Source organism: Littorina saxatilis, linkage group LG16 (assembly GCF_037325665.1).
Source record: "Littorina saxatilis isolate snail1 linkage group LG16, US_GU_Lsax_2.0, whole genome shotgun sequence".
Lineage (NCBI taxonomy): Eukaryota > Metazoa > Mollusca > Gastropoda > Littorinimorpha > Littorinidae > Littorina > Littorina saxatilis.
Window position 1 is genome coordinate 33,625,381 of NC_090260.1, and position 20,000 is coordinate 33,645,380.

The following is a 20,000-nucleotide window of genomic DNA, read 5'->3' on the forward strand; positions in this document are numbered from 1 at the left end:
GTCACTGTTACCGATAGTGGTTAGCTCCGGCAAACAGGGAGATTAAAAAGGTGGGGAGGTTTTAAAACTATGGGGCAGGAACATGGGAGAGTGCTTCAAGGGCGGGCTCTCATGCCCCGACTGCACTGAGGAAACTGTGTCCGAGACGGGAGCGAAGGAGGGGCCTGCTTCGGCCGATGAACAAAGAAACTGTGATCGAACAAGTATGGTGTTACAAGGGGAAAGACCCGCAAAGTGAACTTAGTTGCCAAAGCCCGAAGTGTGACGACGGACTCGGTTTCCAGCAACTGTCCACCGACTCAGCGGCAAAATATGAGTTGACACGTCCGAGGTGAAAGGTAATAGTCTCTTCTTATTAGAATGAAGGTCATTGTTTATGACTAAAATACAGTAGAATCACATAATGCACGAAGGAATGGAACATGTACATGGAATAAGATTGTCCGTCCACTAAGACACATTCCTAAAGGTGGAACCAACATCCTGACGGCTATGCAGAGGAAGTGTTCTTTTTAAGAAATGCATTCAAATAAAACAAATAGGGAAATGCCCACTGAACAGAAACACCCAGGCTCCTGATTTTTGGTATGAATCCAAGTTGAGAGAGATCAGCTGAGCTAGGATTTTACATGGAATAAGATCATCCCTCCACTTGCATACAATGTATACAACCAGAAATGAAGATACAGTGTGCTTGATGTGGTGATCAAGTGACATTTTGCTATGAATGTGTTTAAGCAACTAGTAGCTTCTTCAGCGTTAATTCATTAAACAATCACTCTTATTCTTAGCACATAGAGCACATTGAATGAGTGTGTGCATGTGTGTGTGTGTGTTTGTTATTGCAATGTAAGACCTTATAATATAAATATACACAAATTATAACACATGCTGGGATTCTAAATATGTTCTGTTTACTTGCAGGTCTCAGTTATTACCAAGCCCTGCCTCATTCTTCCCGCAACACTGACATGGTGCTGTTGTAGAACACAAGTAAGTCCTTTGATCATTTCCAAAATACACTAGTGCAATAGCTTGTGAGTGCAACTGGTGGTAATGAGAATATTTTACCACAAAAGGCTAAAGTACAAATAACAGATTTATTATGTTGGAAAAAGAAGTAAGCCAGAGCAAGTGATTAGTGTACCAGTTAGCTAGGGTGGATGTATTATATAATTACAATTTACAGTCAGCATAGAATGTTGAGGACAGTCTAGAATTTTTCTCGCCCTGTGAATTCAACTGCAAATCAGATGGCATGAAGAAATCAATGTTATATTATGCTCTGCATTGAGTGAACCATCTCCTGTCATTCTGAGTGACACATCTCTTTAACTGAAAAACATGCCAGTAATTAAATCCAGGCTACATGGGGATGGAAAATGACCCTGGCAATTTCAACCTCTGAATGATTGTGTCTTTGTGTAGCAGGATTATGGATCTTCACAAGCCTTAGTTCATTTGTCTGTACATGTGTATCATGTATGGCGGTATAAGTTAATACTATTAGTCAATTTCAAATAGCAGAGTTATTTTCAGAGCTTTCTAACTTCAAACCCTGTGGAATCTATAGTTTGTAAATGTGATTTAAAGGGTATTTTGACTTTGACTCCGAGTTTCTTTCTTGCAAAGTCATTCTTTTCTCATTCAAGGGACTAAACCACTACATGTACTGATGACTGCCTGCATCAGGGTTATAATTTATGAAGAAGTCAAAATGCACAATATATCAGTTTACAATTTAAAGGCCCACTTGCCTTGTCACTACAGTATAATGTGGCTATGCTTTAACATGGAATCCCTCATCTTGGCCACATACAAAACATTATATATTCAGTGACTGCTTGCTGTGGTGAGTTAAAATGTGTGATGAAATATTTTCACAAAAAGGTACCAGTGTTGCTAACAAAACTAATTCTTTAACAAACAAACAAAAACCACTCTGCACAGAGAGCATTCAAGCTGATCTATGTTGCTATTCGTCCAAGTAGAGGGATGATCTTATCCCAAGTAAAAGCCTGACAAGATCTGAGACTGTGAAGCAAAATGTTTTTACATGGTAAAGTAAGCCTTTAACGAGCAAATATGTCTATTGCACTGGGTGTTTTATTATTATTGTATCATTTTTCTTTCAGGTAGTCTCTCTTTAAACTGACTTTCTACACCATGGTGTCTCTGGCAGTGTTATATTGGCAGAAGACAGTTGGAACTGGATTCCTCATTTAGATGGTAGGCATGTTTTGGGCTTTTGTGTTGCTTTGGTGTATGTGTGTGTGTGTGTGTGTGTGTCTGTTCTATACCAGAAATAAACACACTGTTTGCTTGCTGTGGTGAAGTGACATTTTGTGATTTTTTTTTTTAAATGAGCTAGTACAGTTGTAGCTTTTACAGCATTTATTCATAACACAATCGCACTTGGCGCAGAGAGCAACCAGACCGTTCATTGTGGGTATGTGAACAAGTTAAGAGATCATGTCTTATCCCATTTTAAAGCCTGACCAGATCTTAGACGGTGAGCCAAATTGTTTTCATGAGAAGGAATGTGCCTTTCAGAGAAATCTATTAACTACAGTATTACTTTACAAAACATTTTAAGAAATGAAATGTGTTACAAGTAACAGCCATGGGGGTGATAGCCTGTAGGTGGAATAATAATCTTCAATTGCCCAGAAATGATTGTTATCTGGTCAAGAAATGCAAAGCATTTTGATGTTTGTGACGATTAGTTACTCTTTATCACGTTTGGTCCCTGATTTTGCTGTCCTTGTCTGCGTTGGGCAGGTGTGCGTCCATGATGTCATTGCTATTGAAAACTAATCTGTACTGCAAAGTAAATGTACCCGTACATGACGTACATGGCAGTTGTCAACCGGGGGCCAGCCATGACTGGGACTGATGTATCCACAGGCACTCGACACCAGGTGGGCGGGGCCAGTGGTTGGGGTGTGATTCCCTGCCTTACACCACCACAAAGTGTAGTATCAGCAGACAAGACTGAGCAGAACTTCTGCCCCCCCCCCCCCCTCACCAATTGACCACTCAGTGCCATGTGCCTGCAGCTGTATCATAAACACTTTGTGACAATAGTTGTTACCTCCTTAGAACAGATCTTGTGATGCTCCTCAGTCAGTCAGTGTTTGATGGATGCTAACTGGTATACTTGACATAGTGTTCATATGAAAGTTTTATGTGTTGCAGCTCATCCAGATCACAGGTACACAAAGGAGCTGGTTACAGTGATAACATAGGCACATGGAACTGCTTATGGACTACTTTAGAAAGTGAGCGGTTACAACCAAGACTCTTCCGTCAGGAAGGTCTGCGGAAGGGTGCTTGATCTGTTTCCTCGGACAGGCTTTTCAAGACTAGGTAGGTTAAACCACATGATTGGGCTTTAATTATGAATGCACTTCAAAATTCACTCTATTTCATTATCTTGTACAACCCCCCGCGGGTTAGGGGGAAGAATTTACCCGATGCTCCCCAGCATGTCGTAAGAGGCGACTAACGGATTCTGTTTCTCCTTTTACCCTTGTTAAGTGTTTCTTGTATAGAATATAGTCAATGTTTGTAAGATTTTAGTCAAGCAGTATGTAAGAAATGTTAAGTCCTTTGTACTGGAAACTTGCATTCTCCCAGTAAGGTAATATATTGTACTGCGTTGCAAGCCCCTGGAGCAATTTTTTGATTAGTGCTTTTGTGAACAAGAAACAATTAACAAATCTTCAATAGTACTGACCAAAGAAGAAGGTTTAATTGTGTGATCATGATTTGATACATATGCTTGACCCTGAAGATGTGTTTTATTTATTTTGTTTCAGAACAAAGTTTGGTGAAGTAGAAGCTACCGCTGTAGGCTGGTGTAAGGCTGAAGAAGAACCTCTGACAAGTCAATTTTCAAGCAACTGAGCACGAACCCAGGTACAAGACACAGAGCTCTCTTTCTATCGGTCTGTTATTCATAGAATGACACTAACAGTGACACAAGTAAATAATCTGTATCATTGTCTTGACCTCTAGAAATTTGGTAGAGAATAAGATGACTGATAGTATTATTTTGATTATTTCATGGTCATTACAGTGGCCTCCACCCCTGCCCCTTTTAAGACACCCCAATCTAAGACTCCTTCCTATTAATGACCCTGTTTTCGCAGACTTCTTGTTCATAACATCTGTAAATTCACTCCCATTTTAAGACTTGCTCCATTTGGACTTGGACTGGGTGGCCGAGTGGTAACGCAATTGCGCTCGGAAGCGAGAGGTTGCGAGTTCGACCCTGGGTCAGGGCGTTAGCAATTTTCTCCCACCTTCCCTAACCTAGGTGGTGGGTTCAAGTGCTATCTTTCGGATGAGACGAAAAACCGAGGTCCCTTCATGTACACTACATTGGGGTGTGCACGTTAAAGATCTCACGATTGACAAAAGGGTCTTTCCTGGCAAAATTGTATAGGCATATATAAAAATGTCCACCAAAATACCCGTGTGACTTGGAATAATAGGCCGTGAAAAGTAGGATATGCGCTGAAATGGCTGCGATCTGCTGGCCGATGTGAATGCGTGATGTATTGTGTAAAAAAATTCCATCTCACACGGCATAAATAAATCCCTGCGCCTTGAATATGTGCACGATATAAATTGCATAAAATAAAAAGATAAAATAAATCCCTGCTCTTAGAACTGTAACCACGGAATACGCGCGATATAAGCCTCATATTGATTGATTGATTTTAAGACCTGATTTTGCTTATTTTGGATTTCGAAAAAGAGAAAAACAAATTCCCACTCTGTACAGAATTAAGCCAGGTTCATGATTTTTGTATGGACCAAGTTGAGAGATGGCATTTGTATAGGCCTGACCAGATCTGAGATGTTGAATCTAATTGCTTACGAAGAAAGCATTGTGTCATTATAGGCACACTACTTCTCGTCACCGTCTCAGTTCTGGCCAGGCTTTAACATAGGATAAGCTCATCCCTCAACTTTGTCACATATGAACAATCGACACACTGACTCTTGCTGTTGTGAGTTGACATTTTTTGATGAATTTATTTCTGGAAAAGGCACCATGCAGTGAGTAGTGCTGTTTCAGGGGTGGGGCTTTTCCGCGGATTTCCGCGGACACAACTTACGAATTCTGCTGGAGTAATCTATTTTTCCGCGTCACATTTCATTACAATATCTATGACTTGTTGACTGAATGATTTGGAGAGACGTGGAGATGAAACAGAACACTGGAGGCTTGAGAGTTAAATTGTGCTGACTGAAAACTCCTGATAACTAATAGTAATTTTGAGGGGGGGGGGGGGGGGGAGGTTGGGGAGTGTGGAGAATGTCTTTTTTGTCAGATTGCACAGATTTTAATGTACCATTTAACCAAAATTCGGGGTAACATGCCCCCGAACCCCCTGGAAAAAAAGGGATTTCCTCTTTTTTCATCACAAGAGAGTCCCACCCCTGTGTTTACAGAATTCCTTGTTTAAAACTATCACTGTGCACAGAGGGAAGGGGGGGGGGGGTGTATTTGACCACCCCTGCGTTTACAGAATTCCTTGTTTAAAACTATCACTGTGCACAGAGGGAAGGGGGGGGGGGTGTAGTTGACCACCCCTGTGTTTACAGAATTCCTTGTTTAAAACTATCACTGTGCACAGAGGGAAGGGGGGGTGTATTTGACCACCCCTGTGTTTACAGAATTCCTTGTTTAAAACTATCATTGTGCACAGAGGGAAGAGGGGGGGGGGGGGGTGTATTTGACCACCCCTGTGTTTACAGAATTCCTTGTTTAAAACTATCACTGTGCACAGAGGGAAGGGGGGGGGTGTATTTGACCACCCCTGTGTTTATAGAATTCCTTGTTTAAAACTATCACTGTGCACAGAGGGAAGGGGGGGGGGGTGTATTTGACCACCCCTGTGTTTACAGAATTCCTTGTTTAAAACTATCACTGTGCACAGAGAGAAGGGGGGGGGGGGGGGTGGATTTGACCACCCCTGTGTTTACAGCAGAATTCCTTGTTTAAAACTATTACTGTGCACAGAGGGAAGGGGGGGGGGTGTATTTGACCACCCCTGTGTTTACAGAATTCCTTGTTTAAAACTATCACTGTGCACAGAGGGAAGGGGGGGGGGGGGTGTATTTGACCACCCGTGTGTTTACAGAATTCCTTGTTTAAAACTATCACTGTGCACAGAGGGAAGGGGGGGGGGGGGGTGTATTTGACAACCCCTGTGTTTACAGAATTCCTTGTTTAAAACTATCACTGTGCACAGAGGGAAGGGGGGGTGTATTTGACCACCCCTGTGTTTACAGAATTCCTTGTTTAAAACTATCACTGTGCACAGAGGGAAGGGGGGGGGGGGGTGTATTCGACCACCCCTGTGTTTACAGAATTCCTTGTTTAAAACTATCACTGTGCACAGAGGGAAGGGGGGGGGGTGTATTTGACCACCCCTGTGTTAGAATTCCTTGTTTAAAACTATCACTGTGCACAGAGGGAAGGGGGGGGTGTATTTGACCACCCCTGTGTTTACAGAATTCCTTGTTTAAAACTATCACTGTGCACAGAGGGGGGGGGGGGGGGGGTGTATGTGACCAAGTGAAGTGCATTTCTACATAATAAAATGAGCAAATCCGTCCCGTGAAGAAAACTTCTGCTTACTTAATTGTCAGATTTGCCAAGGCGTGTACATGAAATAAGATTATCATTCTAAATGCTGAATCAACATTCTGACTGTTTCCTATGAAACCAGGCTTGATTTTTGGTATGAATCCAAGTTAAGGGATAGCATGTGTAAAAGCAGAATTGTGTACAGAGGCAGCTTTGTGTTATTAAAGGCCGGCTGCTTTTCGTGAACACAGTTTGGCTCACATCTCACATCACCTGCCAGGCTTTTTATTTTTTTATATTTTTAATTTTACCATGGGATAAGACTATCCCTCCATTTAAGCACATACCAGCAATAAACACAGTGGTTACTTGTGATGAACTAGTGGCAAGACAAATGATTTAAGCATCACATAACCTTCCAAAGTGAAGTCAAGTTATGTGTCTGTGCCAGTGTGTGTGTGCATGTGTGTGTGTCAGCATAGAATGTTGAGGACAGTTCGATGGTAAATAACCCTGACAATTTTAGCCTATGATTGTGCCTACATTGTGGCAGGATTGGATGTGGATCTTCAAAAGCCTAAGTTAACAAAAAAGTATGTAAAAGTACATTTTGAATAGTAGGTTTTTTTCTCAGAGGGAAGATACCACAAGATATGATCGTTCCACTGCATGTATGCCACATAACTAAAACAAAAATTAAATGTTATTTTAATCGTCTTTTGGGTAAAACAAATACACCATCAATATATTATAATAATGATCTTGCTTGTTTACAGATGGACAACAGCTACTGCCAGGACCAGGTTACGCATAAAGAAAACAGTCAACACTTGGCTGGTGCTGCAGCTTCTTTGATGTCTATTTTTTTTTTTTTAAAGACAGACAGCTACCAGCTCATTCAAGACCATAGCCCCATCTTACTCACGCAGAACAGACAGCCATCTTTCGCCTTTGCACAGAACACTGCTGTCTGAAGGTACACATCAAAAGGATAGGTTTTGCACCTACAGCGTGCGACTGTGGCTAGGGTAGGAAGAACAGACTCTGCAACACGTTCTGAGAGGGTGGCCTTTTCTTGCCACCCGTACCCCTGTGCAACAAGACTTGGCCAGAGAGCACACATCCAAATGCAAACACTGAACACTGAAGAGGAAGAAGAAGAAGAAGGTGCCCACACAGAAGGACATAAATCTACTTTAAGGGCACACAAGTTTACAGCAGTTTATTGAATTGTAGCAGATTATAGGGAGAAAATGAACAAGCTAAATAGGCTGTACAGTACTTCACTTGAACAATGTATAAAGTTCCCTGTAGAACATTTACAGATCACAAGACATTGTGTTTTCTTTTGTTTACAATACAAATGTTTCATAATAAAAAGATGTGCACTAGGCAAGATCCTTAAAATGTAAAACTAGTAGTGTGACAATTTTGAATTGTTCAGAGATGGTTTTTCTTCAGTGGTAAATGTTTTAGCTTTTTTATAAGATCCCGTTAGTGAAGCATACTATAAAACCTTGACCTTCCAAACTGTGTTAGCACCCTGGGCTGCGATCATTGTGTTGAGCTACTTAAAGGCACAGTGCAGCTTACAGCCTTCGTTTTGCGTTTTTGTTGCAGCTGAGTGCATTTACAGTTCAAAAATCCTCCTATGGTAGTAAAACAAACCCAAAACTACCCAACGACGACATCTGTGAAGCTCGACAGTTTCTTGTTCACGCGAGTGCATAAATTAACCTAGTTATTACGTGGTGTTTGGTCGGAGTTCGATTCAACTGAGTGATTCCGGCCTCCATTTTGTTTTATACAAACTCATGATGATGTCTGACATAGTTTGCTAGTGACGTGTCTTTTTGTGCATGATGTGGTGATCTACCTGATCTAAATTTAGATCCAAAAATAGGTCAAGACCAGCCGGGTCCGAGTACAAAATTGATTCGTAAAAAAATCGCAGTTCTTGACTCTTTGGGTGCAAGTCAATGAAACTTGGTAGTTCTTCTAACAGATAGCTGCCTGAGGTATGACTAAAAGCCCCAGGGGCTCCGTGCACCTGAATTTGACAAGTTCAGTACCTTCAGCAAGCGCAAGTACAGTAGAGAAGCTCTTGACACACTGAAAAAGGCCTACTACGAGCAAACGGAAAAAAATCAGTGATGCATGTGCTTTTGATGTAATCTTCTTTGACATTATGATGACTACAAAAACTGACTTGATGTGTTTTGTTTGTGAATGATGGATATATGTGCATGATTGCGTTTCGCAGACACAGTTGTCATGTGCGTTGTAATTGGCGACGAATGCTGGATGATTACTATTTTTGTACCAGGATTACTATTTTTGGGGCTGAGCATTACTCCAAAACACTTATGGGGGTAAACAGGTCTGCAGCACAACTACAAATGTAGAAATGTCGTTTGCATTTTGTATATTTTAAAAGGTTATTTTTGTGCACAGAACATACATCTGCAGGGAGGTTTGGAGGGTGAAGTTAGGATCTGTTAGGAGGCATACAGCATCACACTCATTTTGTGTGTGTGTATTTTGTGTTGACAGATAAGACACTGTCATTCCAGCAGAAACCTGTGATGATGCACATTTTATTGAAGTGACCAGCTGAAATTGTATGTACGTTGTTATGAAATTGACAAATGATCCCTGCTTTGCAATCCTGGGTTAATGATATTGCCAAAATTAAAACGTGGAGGAAAAAGTGAGTGTAAACCTATTCTTGTGGTGGTGGTGGTGGTGGTGTGTGTGTGTGTCTGGTTAGTGTGTGTTTGAGTGTGTGTTAAACAAACAACGACAAACAACACCAAACCTACATCAAACAAGCACAACAAAAACAAATTACACAAAAAAATGGCAAAAATCAGAATATCAACTGAGAAAAAAAAACGTGGCTGAATGCAATACTTATTATAACTTAAAAAGTAAAAGTGTGCGTGTGGATGTGTGCGTATGTTTGAGTGTTTTAAACAAACAACAAACCTAAATTAAAGAAGCACAACAAACAAACAAAAAACCTGGCAAAGTTCTGAACATTAACACAATGCTGCTTTCTGCTTTGAGGGGAGGAATAAAATGACTGAAGCCGGACTGCCGAGAGGAGGAAGGAGGGGGAAAAGAACACGCAGACATGAAAACACACACAACTCCATGACAGATAAACTGCTTATGTTCAAAAATCAAGAATATTTAAGCGTGCACACACACACACACACACACACACACACACAGACTCTCCTCGTGAAAGTAAAGGTAAACTCGAACTTGAAGGTAAGTATAAATGTTTGATATGGAAGAAACCTGTGATAAAAGTCTTTGTATAAATCATCGGTACCAACAAAATTCAGTTGCCACAACGCGTAAAAAGGACATACTGTAGTTTCAAATTAGTAACAATCTAAGCCATTTTAATCAGCACTGGTCACGGTCCGGCAAGCACTAACAGATACAACAGCACGTGTATGCATCTTGAAGTAATAAGACCTTGAAGTAGGCCTAGAGTTTACACTATGCATTATGTAATGCTTTAATTCAGCTGCCTAACTGTGGAACTTTGCAAATGTGTGAGGACCGTTTCACAAAACAGACAAAACACCCTCTCAGTTATTTACACAAATCAGTTCCAGAATGTGCGTGTTCCTTTTCCGTCTCTACAAATTAATGTTATCTGGGGGGAAAACGAATCATTGTCGCTTCCGCCCTCAGTTATAATTGCCTGAGCATAATAGGAAATGCAACAGGTGTAGTCTTCCGCCTGATTTTTAGTCAAGATATTTCGACACAGAATGCTTCTTTCTTTTTTCTTTGTATGTTGACAAGCTTACATACAATCATTTATGCAACACTGACAATAAGACCAGACCAGAGTTGTGATTGAAATGGGCAGTTTATTTAATAAAGCTCCAGAATGAATAAAAATACATGACAAAATAAGGTGGTCCCGCTGTACAAAGCCGGTTACCAAACACACACACACACCAACACACACAAACACACTCACGCACGCACACACACACACACACACACACACACACACACATGACACACACACACACACACACACACACACACACACACACAGAGTAACATTGTACAACTTACTGTCACATTCAAGCGGGAACACCAAACAAAACGTATCATCAAATGAAACAACATTTTAAGTGGTCAACTGAGCAGATGACCACAAACCACACTTGAAATCTTCACATTTTAACACTTTCTCCTGTATCCACAAAAGTCATTTATGCTGACTAGATAATGACATAATAAAATGACATCAATAAAACCATTCCCTTTTTTATTTTAAAGAAAAACAAGAAAATTAAAATAACGCAAAGAACTGATGCTCAGTAAGGTTGGGTATCGATCTCAAATGTGTGCATAGCTAATTACATGTAACCGGCATGGACTGGGGCTAGAATTGGCCTTTCTGTCAGGCAACTCGGCCTCTAATTGGTTTTATATTGTCTGATCCCCCTCCAGAAAAAAACAATACCATTTGCCCCGTGCTTCTGCGCCCACAAAAAATATTCGGGAATAAGAAAAGTTCAAATTTTAGGCACCCCACATACAACCCTAATTGTCAGTCAATTACTTTACTGCAATCAACGTTGATTTTAAAGTACCATGTCATTATTATTTTGGAGATAGATTTGAAAAAGTCCATAATTGCAGACTGCGTATTGGTATGAGTGATTTGAATTTTGATTTATGTCAGTGGCACCTCAAGGAATGCCCCAAATGTGAGTGCGGTTACCCAAGGGAGACTGCTGAGCACTATTTGTTGCATTGACCCTTGTGTAGAGATGTACGATTATTGTCAATTGATAACTGATTATAAGTTCATTGAAATATTATTGAAAGGCATCCCGCAATATTCCCGGAATGTCAATCAGACCATATTCATAACTGTACAAGAATTTATTAAGACAAACAGGCATGTTCCGTACATGAGCCTCTACATTTTATTCATAATGTTCATTTGACACTGTCATGAGACAAATGCTGCCTGACCAATTGTTCTTCGTAATTTCTCTCGTGTTTTGTGTCCTTGTTTCGACTTATCGATTATGGCCCAATCGTTATGTAATTTAGTGCCATTTTCGCCGATCACCAAAATGTATTAACTTTGCGTGTGTGTCTTCTGTGCATTTAATATTATTGTGACGTGACCCACTCTTCCAACATTTCTGGCGCTCCAAGTCTTCGTCGTCCTTTTTTTTCCCCCTTATGCTGAATTCTGTTCTCTCGTACCCCATTTCTTTTTGTTTCTTGTTTTTACCCCCACCAAGTTCTGTACTACCACCCCCTCCATTTTTTGATTGCTTGCGCATCAGGTTTGTCTGTTTGTTTTCGTTGTCTGAAATGAGTAAATGTATCTAGTCCGCCATCATGCTAAACTTTGTTATGTACATACCAGGATGACTTAAAATAAGCATTTATGCTTGAGTTATCTTAAAAAAACAATGCATTGTTTCTGTCATGATAACAAATTGAATAAAGTTTTGTAAACCAATGGACTGATTATAGTTGACCCTGATATGTGATTACGGGATAGTGTCACATTAATTTATTTCTACTTTCACTTGTACTTTTGTACTTAAAACAAATCACTGAAATGTAAAAGTTATTATTTTTTCCATTGTGAAGTGTCGTCAGTCTCCTCAAGGTAATGCAGTCAAACTCAACCAAAAGTTGGAGGGGCTTCTTCATACTTTCAGTGTGTGTGTGTGTGTGTGTGTGTGTGTGATTTCTTTTGACACTATGCACGTTTGTATATATAACCGCCTGTGCACAAAAAGAAGAACATAATCGAATCTTATCATTCATTTTCGCTTAATTGATTGATTGGTATGCATGTTTCTAACAGTGACCGTTACCAAAGTGAGTATAGTGCGCTTCCCAAGCATAAAACGGTGCATGACTCTGGATTTGCGTCTGAGATATTGACACATCACTGTGAGAAAAAGCGTTAATGAAAAAAGAAGACTATTTATTTTCCTTGAGCATTATCTTAAAGTGGTGTGCCAAAAACTTTTAAATTCAAAAATTCAATATTTAACTTTAGGAAAAGCACTGTAGAGAGAAAACCACGCTTGTGTGTTCAGAATAGTCTCCATGTGGTATCAATATAAATGATTCAAATGTATGGAAGAGAAGCTGTTTCTGCTGGATTAATACACACACACAATTGTGCACTCACACATAAGCATGCATGCATGCATGCATGCATGCTCACACACACACACACACACACACACACACACACACAAACAACAAATTCATTATGACAAAACCAAATACGAAGTCCTATTTCACAAATTTTATATCTTCTCCTTTTCACCATATACAAATACAGTCACGGAGTACATTTATAAGGCCAAATTATTAAGAAATATTATTTTCTGTGCTTGAATTACCCAGTGTGTAGCATGATCACCACGAAGGTACAATTCACAGAAGTTGAGTAATCACTTTACAAAACCCATACCAGTACCACATTGTTATGTTAAATCCTATTTATTAACCCACACAAATAGAAGAAGATAGCTTTGTGAAGACTTTCATTTTCCAACCAAATGCTGTTCAAAGATTATTCTTTCTTTCTATATTTGGTGTTTAACGTCGTTTTCAACCGTTCAAGGTTATATCGCGACGGGGAAAGAGGGGGGGGATGGGGGATGGGATAGAGCCACTTGTTAATTGTTTCTTGTTCACAAAAGCACTAATCTAAAAATTGCTCCAGGGGCTTGCAACGTAGTACAATATACTACCTTACTGGGAGAATGCAAGTTTCCAGTACAAAGGACTTTAACATTTCTTACATACCAATCAATATGAGGCTTATATTGCGCGTATTCTGTGGGTACAGTTCTAAGCTCGGGGATTTTATTTTAATTTTATTTTATGCAATTTATATCGCGCACATATTCAAGGCACAGGGATTTATTTATGCCGTGTGAGATGGAATATTGTTTTACACAATACATCACGCATTCACATCGGCCAGCAGATCGCAGCCATTTCGGCGCATATCCTGCTTTTCACGGCCTATTATTCCAAGTCACACGGGTATTTTGGTGGACATTTTTATGAAAATTTATCTATGCCTATACAATTTTGCCAGGAAAGACCCTTTTGTCAATCGTGGGATCTTTAACGTGCACACCCCAATGTAGTGTACACGAAGGGACCTCGGTTTTTCGTCTCATCCGAAAGACTTGAACCCACCACCTAGGTTAGGAAAGGGGGCAGAAAATTGCTAACGCCCTGACCCAGGGTCGAACTCGCAACCTCTCGCTTCCGAGCGCAAGTGCGTTACCACTCGGCCACTGACACGATACACCAACACGATATTAGCACTCCAGATTTTTATCTCGCAGTTTTTCTGAAGGACTTTGCATTTGAAAACTATTCTCAGACAAAATATGAGTTTAAACTGCAAGTACATGTACAGGGAGTCTGAAGGGTTCAAGTCGGATGAGATAGACTACTGTTGTGGCAATCTTCGAATTTGAAAATCATTTTTTTAAAAGAGTAAAACTCATAGTTCTTCTTCTTCTTCGCTCATGGGCTGAAACTCCCACGTTCACTCACAAATTTGCACGAGTGGATTTTTACGTGTATGACCGTTTTTACCCCACCATTCAGGCAGCCATACGCCGCTTTCGGGGGAAGCATGCAGGGTATTTTTGTGTTTCTATAACCCACCAAACTCTGACATGGGTTACAGGATCTTTTCCGTGCGCACTTGGTCTTGTGCTTGCGTGTACACACGAAGGAGGATAAGGCACTAGCAGGTCTGCACATAAGCAATGACCTTGGAGATCAGAAAATTCTCCACCTTTAACCTACCAGGCGGCCGCGATTTTGACTCATGACCTTCTGAATAGGAGGCCGATGTCTTATCCACAAGAACACCGAGCCCGTCCAAACTCCTAGTAAAAACAACAACTGCAAATCTGGGAGCAAAATGTAAACGGTTACAGTTTCAACTATCCTTCCCCTTTATATCAGCATTTTTGGAAACCTAAACGAAAGAGAATTCAAGAACAACAGTCACGGATTCAGATTTAAAAAAACAAATGGTAACTATGCTTTTTGGAAATTCTTTCTTTAATTGGTGTTTAACGAAGGTTATATCGCGACAGGGAAAGGGGGGGAGATGGGATAGAGCCACTTGTTAATTGTTTCTTGTTCACAAAAGCACTAATAAAAAAAATGCTCCAGGGGCTTGCAACGTAGTACAATATACTACCTTACTGGGAGAATGCAAGTTTCCAGTACAAAGGACTTAACATTTCTTACATACTGCTTGACTAAAATCTGTACAAACATTGACTATATAAGAAACACTTAACAAGGGTAAAAGGAGAAACAGAATCCGTTAGTCGCCTCTTACGACATGCTGGGGAGCATCGGGTAAATTCTTCCCCCTAACCCGCGGGGGGTCTTTTTGGAAATGCGCTTCAGACAAATGCCTTTGCACACGTTATGTTACTCACAGCAAAATGCAAGAATAATTGGGGACCATATGGGATGGGGCAAATTGGGAGGGAGCAATTCGGGACACCACCATAAATATCTACCAAATATTTACAAATAGCTATCTTAGTACATGCATAACATGCTGTACCAATACACAATTTCTTTAAATAACTATGTAAGGATTATTGGCAGTCTCCCGGAGCATGTTTCACGCTATCCTGCGATCAGGACAAGCGACTGACTGTGATGTGTATGCTGTGCGGCGTGCGCTACATAAGAAACCTTTTTTTAAATTTGTATTAAATATAATCACCTGAGCCACGAATGGCTAGCTGACAGCGGCTATCTTTTACACAACAAATTCTGAACTCTGATGAACTCGTGACCGCTGATTTTTAAAGGCAAGGGGTATCATATTGTGCGCATGGCATACACATCCAAGTTGGTCGTTTGTCCCGATTGTGGGATACAGCCCGTCAGAGGCGTAGAGCGTGCTCGAGATGTTTTGAAAAACCTGACTGCAGTACAGGGATTTTTACACCTCCGGACTGCTGATAATCCTAACAGAATTATTTTCCAAAACCGTCTATTGCCTTGAAAGCAAACCTGGAATTTCTGATGCGAGTTGCCAGAAAGAAAGTTCACTAACAAGATCCAGGCCAACACCACCCCCCCCCCCCCCCCCCCCAATAACACTAAGGAGTGAGGTGACCTCAAATAACTAATTAATTAATCAATCAATAAATTCTCTGCTGAAATCCCCAACTTCGCGCATCGAAGCTATGAAAAACAGGACACTGCCACGTTTCCATTCAGCTAAACGCCACACCATTTTCAAGAGGGGATGTCTCAGGAAGAAAGATGTGACGCTCCCGATTCATATGTTTCAGAAGACAGCCCACCTGAGAAAAAGAAGAACACAATATAGAAATAATAACAACCTGTCAACCACAAATACATTAAAGTTTTTCAAACAGTTCACTAATCCGACAAACTCATGCTCGTTTCTGGTGCATTTGATAAAGCCAATTACGGGTAGATGCTAGACAACAGCAAAACCACCACCACATAACAACACAAGATTGTTTATGGTTGTTTACAGTCTCTTGAACACAGGAGTCAATCGAGACCATATATATAACAAGAAGCATAAAAAAGCACTTCAGTTTGAAACCCAGGTTCAATGTAGTAAATAATATTGCATCAATGTTCCATCCATCCTCAGCACTTTCAAAACCAGTTTCTTCTAGGTCATACACACCTTTTCCTCGATTGATCCACAGTACATCAGATCGCTATTGTTCTTTTTATGATTTGCACCAAAGGAATGATTAACATTTCTGTCTTAGTCATATGTAACAAGCTTTAAGCAAAAGCATAATATTCTACACATTCACATATTGTAAGGTTGAAGGGGTCTATGTCGACCAAAAGAAGGTGTATTCCCCATAGCCATAGGTGTTTTCCCTGTGTACCGGGAATACAGTTGGATTTTCTGTAAAGAAGTATAATATCGTACAATCTTGCGCCAAGCGCGTGACTGCGGTTAGATAGGAGAATCTATTTAAAATCCTGAATTCGCGTGCGGCATCCAGTCAAGCAAAACATGCTTCGACCGTTTATCAAAACGGATTTAGTTAAAGAAACATCTGCACCCCCACCCCCAACAGCCTGGTATTATGTTTTCCTCGCTGGTACTCTCGTCCATTGAATCACTTTCACTTTCGTAAGCTTGAAGTAACTCCATGGCGTCTAACGGAAGTATATTCCCTGTATATGTACAGGAAATTAACATACAGGGAATACAGCCACTGTTGGTCGACATAGACCCCTTCTAAAGTGCTGCAGTAGTTACCTTTCCCTCCAAGGACCAAGCTGTTCATCCACTGTAGGGCTGACCGGGGTTCCCCCTTAGCAGAGTGAGTGGCGAATCCTGGCTGATAAATTTCCTTTCATTTTCCATGAATGAAGAATACCAGCTGGGTTCTTTTATTCATGGACCTGTGTTCTGCAACACACACAAATCAGCCACCATCTTGTAAATATATGTAAAAGAAAGCAAGTGGCAATCTGAATAACAGAATACAAAATGATCAATCCACACAATCATACTTCAGCACTGAAAGTCCACAAAATGAAGCACTGCTAGTACATGTACTTCTCATAATTTACTGAAACTTTACTCGTCAAAACAACCATTTGTTTTATCAACTTTACTCGCATGTGGGGAGTAGATTAACATTTCTACTCACCATTTACATGATTTTTACTCGCCATGGCGAGTAATTGAAAATACTCGCCACTTTCAGGCCTGTACTTGTGCATGAGATGTGTTTACCATCCATATGCCCAGACCATGCGCCCTTCTGTTGTGCTCAGAACAGTAAAGAGTTGCTTGCTGGGGTGGTTGTTCATAAGTTAACAGTTCACAAGAGGGCACAAACAAGAGCAAAAACACAGGTGCCTGATTCAAACTCATTCAAATGCAGAACCTTATTTTTGCATGAACAGAGTAAGACATGATTCTTACATAGCTGACCCTACCCCTGGCAGAAAAGTGCTTGAAATTGTCCATGTGGTCTCTACCAGTACATTTGATGCGTATTTGTGATACATATATACTGATATAGAGACAAGTAACAAGTGGACATTTCCTCTGACACCTCTACCATTTGTACACCTGCACAAATCTCCTGCCATAGACTACAAAAGGAAAACATACAAATCAAAACAAACACAAATTTAACCTAATGTTTACCTTTCAGCAGCAGAAAAGGCTGTGTTTTCTGTGGTGTCTCAGAGTAAAGCCACGGTGTTGGAGATCTATGCAAAACTAGGCTGTAGGCAAGGTCCAACATCTTTAGCTGCACACACAAAAAGAAGAAGCAAGAAATCACATGACATAGATGACATTCCTCACTAGTACAAAACCACAACTACACTAGTCAACTACCAATGTAAGAATCATAGTCCTGCAAGATTACCCTCTTAAAAAGTAAGATTGCTTTCATTCAAACACTACCGTGGGACCAAACTCCCCCCCCCCCCCCTCCTTTTTTTGAGTTTTTCCTACATGTGTGTTGATGTTTCCATTAATTCCAAGCCCTGAAACTGTGAACTTGAGATCTTTATGTATGCACACAGTCACAGGCTTAATAAGCTATTCAGAAACCAAGCAGAGTCTGCACAACGTCAATTCTGAGAAATAAATCCCCACAACCGGTTTCAAGGCCACTATACCGACTGAGCTATTGCTTGCCATGCCAACCTCCACCCCCATTTGGAACATGCACAACTAGTATACCCATACACATGTAATAATACTGCTTGCCTTCCTCCCCCACCCTCCAAATCAATAAACACTAAATGTATGCAATCAGTAATCTTTTAGTTAGTAGTTGACTACCATCACTACTCTCTCCACACCCACCCACCCTCTTGCACACCAGCGACACACCCCCATCGCCCAATCATTTCCATGATTCTCTCTGCCATATAGTAATCCTAAACACTAAGATTATGACACATTTGTTTTCCAATTAGGAACATAAAAAATTACTGTAAAAAAAATGTACAATCATGCACTCTCTGAGTCTGACAAGAGAGTGTGAGAAAAGTCAAGAAAGCAAGACGTGTGACATAACTAAATCTTCTAATCTATTCCTGAGATTTACTCTTGACAGCTTAAAATGGAACCTCATGCACTTACTGTTCTGAATTGTAGAAATTTCTTGTAGACTTTATAGCAGCAAAGGCAGTTTTATTGGGTACCACCAGGTGTCACTCTGTCATCATCTGATCAAGCATTCAAGCAAATGGTTCAGCACTGAAACAGTAAATAGCAAGAGTGTACAGAAAAATACACAAACTTTCTCATTAATTTGTATCTTCAACTTCACATTATTCATAAATAATGATACCTTACTTTGACTAAGTTTGAGTAGGATTAACACCATGCAGAGCCAGAAGTTAACTTGAAATAAAATAACTATACGTTACTCAATACTGCACTCAATGAGTCAATTGTCAGCAAAGGTGATAATCAATGCAAGGTAAAACCAAAGGATGCAACTCAGTCAGCAATTGCAAAAACTACATAATTCTAATCAAGCTGTCAGTTTCATTAGCTATCAGAATTCAAAACATGTTCTTGTTTTTGTTGTTGCTGTTGTTCATGACTACATTAATGTATCTCAGCATTTCTAGTTTCTACACTATAGCCATTAAAAAAACCAAAAGAAGTGTCCCAATGTTTAATGAAGCGCTCTTGCAATTAAGTCACAATTGTTTGCAGTTGCTGAGAAAAGCTAATAGTAATAGTCCTTACACTTACAGTAAGTTGAGTAACAAATTATAAACAATTGCTGTTAACACTCATACATAGTACAAGAGAGCAAACCACTGCAAAACTATAGTCATTTATCAATGTTATGCTTGCCATCCACCCCCGACCCCAAACCTCTCCCATATTTTATGTACATCAGACTAGTATTCTTGTTAGTTCATTTCAGCTGTAACAGTGACAACACGTTTGCACACTACAGACCTGGAAGTGGAAATGTTAACACATGGAGTGCTAAATTTCAGGATACAATCTGTTTGTTTGTTTGCTTAACGCCCAGTCGACCACGAAGGGCCAATCAGGGCGGTGCTGCTTTGACATTTAACGTGCGCCACACACAAGACAGAAGTCGCAGCACAGGCTTCGTGTCTCACCCAGTCACATTATTCTGACACCGGACCAACCAGTCCTAGCACTAACCCCATAATGCCAGACGCCAGGCGGAGCAGCCACTAGATTGCCAATTTTAAAGTCTTAGGTATGACCCGGCCGGGGTTCGAACCCACGACCTCCCGATCACGGGGCGGGCGCCTTACCACAAGGCCAACCGTGCCGGTC

The 20,000-nt window shown here is 40.5% G+C and overlaps 1 protein-coding gene and 2 long non-coding RNA genes across 4 annotated transcripts in view; 2 read left to right on the forward strand and 1 right to left on the reverse strand.

Moving 5' to 3' along the window:
* LOC138949968 (protein draper-like) overlaps positions 1-20,000 on the forward strand; it is a 259,036-nt gene that overhangs the window by 80,948 nt on the left and 158,088 nt on the right. The window lies entirely within an intron of this gene.
* LOC138950886 (uncharacterized) lies at positions 122-9,377 on the forward strand. Of its 2 annotated transcripts, XR_011450851.1 has the most exons (6): positions 122-338; positions 925-993; positions 2,136-2,229; positions 3,199-3,369; positions 3,822-3,921; positions 7,384-9,377. It is a non-coding gene; the product is annotated as an uncharacterized lncRNA (long non-coding RNA). The 2 variants fall into 2 exon arrangements; XR_011450850.1 differs by having other exon boundaries at positions 122-993; positions 7,384-9,372.
* Positions 12,921-20,000, reverse strand: part of LOC138950885 (uncharacterized) — an 8,563-nt gene continuing 1,483 nt past the window's right edge. Inside the window, exons 2-5 of the long non-coding RNA XR_011450849.1 lie at positions 18,810-18,926; positions 17,859-17,964; positions 16,956-17,108; positions 12,921-16,002 (exon numbers count right to left, since the gene is read on the reverse strand). This is a non-coding gene — a long non-coding RNA (uncharacterized lncRNA). The remainder of the gene's footprint in view (positions 16,003-16,955; positions 17,109-17,858; positions 17,965-18,809; positions 18,927-20,000) is intronic.